Below are 4,393 nucleotides of genomic sequence, written 5' to 3'. Positions count from 1 at the left end.
CAGTGATGCGCCATTAGTAGGCAAAACTGGTGTGCCATTAGTAGCCCTTTTCCTAGTAGTGCTGGACATCATGCATCACATCTTCCGCAACACTCTGTTCCCACGCATTGGCGACAAGGACAAGGTTCATTCCTATCTAGTGGACATGTTGCTCCTGTGTGCGGAGGCACGTTCGTCTCAGACTCAGCCACTTAATGTCTCACACACCATGTGGTGTGAGCTTCGGTTTGCGGTGTTCACCCGCAAGGTACCTATCTATGGACCGTACCTATTTCTGCTGCTCTCTACCACTTGGGAGAAGATGTACCCTGGTGATGAGTTCCTTGCTCCAGACTGGATTCGGCATGAGTCCATCAGTCTCTACGTCAAGCCCAACTGGGCCAACACTACTACCCGTGCTGAGGCTTCTTTTGCTAGGAGGGCTGGTGGTGAGGAGGAGGCTGGTGCAGAGAATGTTGCTGAGGACCATGCTGCTAGGTCTATCACACCTTCCTCTGAGCCGTCGTGGGCCAAGAAGTTAAAGGAAAAGATGAAGACTCTCTTCTGCATGCAGGCAAAGGGACAGTACAGGACTCACATGGCAGACAAGGAGAGTCACCATCGTGACAAGAAGGTTATGAGGCTCTTTGGAGAGGATGTCTCTGGCGGTTCTGAGGATGTCATCAGGCCAGAGGCTGCCTGGATGGCGAAGTAGGGGTACAAGTGGACCAGTTCAGAGGAGGACATCGAGGAGTCTGTCCCCGCTGCTGAGTCTGACGAGGAGCACGAGGAGCAGTGGGATGACTTCTCTACCTGAGCCACCCCATGTGTGTAGGTGTCCTCTCTGCCTTTTGGCGTGTCGATGCCAAAGGGGGAGAGAGTGTAGGGATTTGTGTTGTGTCGTGCTTGGTGTGTTTGCTTTGTTGTTTGAACCTCGTTTGCCTTTGTTTGGTTTGTGCCTTCGAGACTTATCCTACATATGGTGTAAGACATATGCACTCTTATATATCTTAGTTAACTTATGTTTGTGCTATCTTGTCTAGTGTTAACCTTCCTATTACTAGATATGCCTTGTCTCTATAATATAGGGGGAGCTTTGATCCTAGTATGTGTATCGTGCAGTCCAAAGCACCCATCTAGTTGGCATACATCTATGGGGAGCCCGAGCTTTGATCCTAGTATGTGTGCCGTGCAGTCCAAAGCAGCCATCTAGTCGGCACACATCTAGGGGGAGCCCGAGATTTGATCCTACTATGTGTGCCGTGCAGTCCAAAGCACCCATCTAGTTGGCACACATCTAGGGGAGCCCGTCTATATTCTAGAGAGGAGGGGTTTGCTTTTGCTTAATATTATTTCCCTTGTGCAAATCCTGTATTGTAATCAATCCACCAAAAAGGGGGAGATTGTAAGGGCATATTTATCCTTAAGGTGTTTTGGTGATTGATGACAATGCATTTGTGGACTAATCGTGTGCCTTGAGTATCCCAGACATTTCATCGCTAGGCACAAGACGGTTGGGTGCCCCTCGAAGACTGTTGAAGACATCGTCTTTTCTACGTTTCTTTTTGGTGGATTTGAGTCGTAGGAAGGCCGTACTATTAAGAGGGGGTCCGCGTCGGAGAGGTTTGGGTGGAATCATCACGCACACGTTTCTTCCTTCAAAGTGCTAGTGATCGACTAGAGGGGGGGTGAATAGACGATTTTTATGAAAGTCTTCAAAACATGTAAGTTTCGAAGACAAACGATAGAAATAAACCTATTACCATGCAGCGGAAGGTAGACTACACTAGGCAAACCATAGTCACGTATTCAATGAAGTGAAAGCGCAATGACTAAAAGCAGCTAGGCAGTAAGGATCAGGTAGGAAGATATTGAGAAGTCAATCAGTACACGTAATCACTTAGTGAAGTCGGATGGTGATGCTATCGTACAATGACTTCACAAGAACCAACAGTAAGTAAAGGGAAGGGAAGGATGAAACCAGTGACTCGTTGAAGACAATGATTTGTTGGACCAGTTCCAGTTGCTGTGACAACTGTACGTCTGGTTAGGGAGGCTTCGATTCAACTCAGAAGACCTCGTCTTCACCTTATTCCCCTTGAGCTAAGGACACCCAGTCCTCGCCCAATCACTCTGGTAAGTCTTCAAGGTAGACTTCCAAACCTTCACAGACTTCGTTCACTGGCGATCCACAATGACTCTTGGATGCTCAGAACGCGACGCCTAACCGGCTGGAGGATTCACAGTCCTCAAGTGTAATAAGTCTTCAGATCACACAGACAAGAAGACTTAAGTGATGCCTAACACTCTTTGGCTCTGGGTGGTTAGGGCTTTATCCTCTCAAGGAATTCTCTCTCAAAGGCTTCGAGGTGGGTTGCTCTCAAACGACAAAAGCCGTACTTTAACTCTGAGCAGCCAACCGTTTATGGTTGTAGGGGGTGGGCTATTTATAGCCACTAGGCAACCCGACCTGATTTGTCCGAAATGACCCTGGGTCACTAAGGAACTGACACGTGTTCCAACGGTCAGATTTCAAACACACACGGCAACTTTACTTGGGCTACAAGCAAAGCTGACTTGTCCAACTCTGAACAAGATTCGCTCTCATAGTCTTCACTCGAAGACATAGGATTTTGGTTAAGCATCACTTCAGTCATTCTGACTGGTTCTCTTGGACCCCACTTAACAGTACGGTGGTTCCTATGACTCAACAAAGAAGAAAAAGAACTACGAAAGATCTAAGTCTTCGCGCTCCATAGTCTTCATGCGATGTCTTCTCTTGTCATAGTCTTCAATGTGAATGTCTTCACATACCACCTTTGACTTCAATGTCTTCATACATTTTTAGGGGTCATCTCTGGTAGGAAAACCGAATCAATGAGGGACTTCTACCTGTGTTATCCTGCAATTCTCACAAACACATTAGTCCCTCAACTAGGTTTGTCGTCAATACTCCAAAACCAACTAGGGGTGGCACTAGATGCACTTACAATCTCCCCCTTTTTGGTGATTGATGACAAACTAGTTGAAGTTTTCAACGGGGAATATAATATGTGAAATTGTAAAGGATAAGGAATTGTCTTCATAAGTTGCAAGGGCTCCCCCTGAAGATGTGCATATAAGTAATTTGCTTTTGGAATGCAAATGCACATGGCAGGTTGTACTTGTGGAGATCCTCTTCAACTTATGATGACAATTCATCATGCATGAAAAGTATGTGAAGATAATGACATGCATAATGAAAAATGGACGTCTGCAAAATGATCTAAGTGCGGAATTTATCGTCGCACATGCGGAATTTATCATCGCATCACAGAATAGCAAATAAGTAGCAGACGACCATCGAGTTTAAGTGTTACAACTCAAAGAACCAAATGTATCAAAACGAGAGTTGTAAACACTAGGCAAAACATAAAGTAACCGCCCATATGGACCCGCTTGAAGACTATCAAACTCATATGCTTCTCCCCCTTTTGTCAGTAAGGACCAAAAAGGTTTGAAGACATAGAGCATCTACTCGTTCCCATGAGGAGTAGACGAAGCAGCAAGGTCGTCGGTGGTGTTCGGCGGTGCAGAAGAACTCGGAGCAGTGTCGATGCGTGCAGAAGTAGGGGGCGGTGAAGTGGCATCATCTTCGTCCTCGATCACTCTGGCATTCACAGTTGCCGCAGAGGAAGAGAACTCAGAGTCTTCAAGAGATGGAGTTCGTCGCAGCACAGTCCTTCGGGGAGGTGTGGAGTCAAACTTGAAACGTTCAGAGAAGCCATCCTCTTGAAGATCATCCTCAGAACACATAAGCGTCAGCCCTTTCCATGTACGCCGACAGGTTTCATGGGCAACAAAGGCATTCTTGGTGGCAAGATTTCGAATGCGGTTGACATCCACCAAGAGGCTTTGCATTTGGCGCTTCAGCCAGTCATGATGCCTATCCTGTTTCTGATGAAGAGCTACTAGAAGCTCTCGGTCATTGAGAACACGAGATCGCTTCTTGGGCCGTTGGGCAATGGTGCTTTCAGTGGCTTCAGTGAGGGCACGATGAGGTGCACGTGTAGTACCAGCCAGAGGATAAACACGAGTGACTGCTTCAACTCCTTCAATGTTCTGAGAGAAACTTTGATGCTCAGCATTCTGAAGACTAAGAGGCTCCTTGGCAGGCTCTGGATAAATGGCTTCAACGGACATATCCACGTCAGGCAGAAAGATCCGATGATTGCGAGCAGATGGCTGATATGAGATAGCTGAGTGGAGTTTAATCAGCCGCATTATCCATGGAGCGTAGAACTTCAAGCCAAAAAGATCAGATCCTGATGCAGCAAGTTGGCGGATGAAGAAGTCTTGTGCGTTGAAGCATTTGCCGTGAAGAATATAGAAGACCAAAGTCTTCATTGCACCTTCCAGCTTTGCATGTGGAGAA

This window comes from Triticum aestivum, chromosome 5A (genome assembly GCF_018294505.1).
Source record: "Triticum aestivum cultivar Chinese Spring chromosome 5A, IWGSC CS RefSeq v2.1, whole genome shotgun sequence".
NCBI classification, from domain to species: Eukaryota; Viridiplantae; Streptophyta; class Magnoliopsida; order Poales; family Poaceae; genus Triticum; species Triticum aestivum.
The sequence above is the reverse complement of the archived record's forward strand: the minus strand, read 5'-3'. Positions refer to the sequence as shown.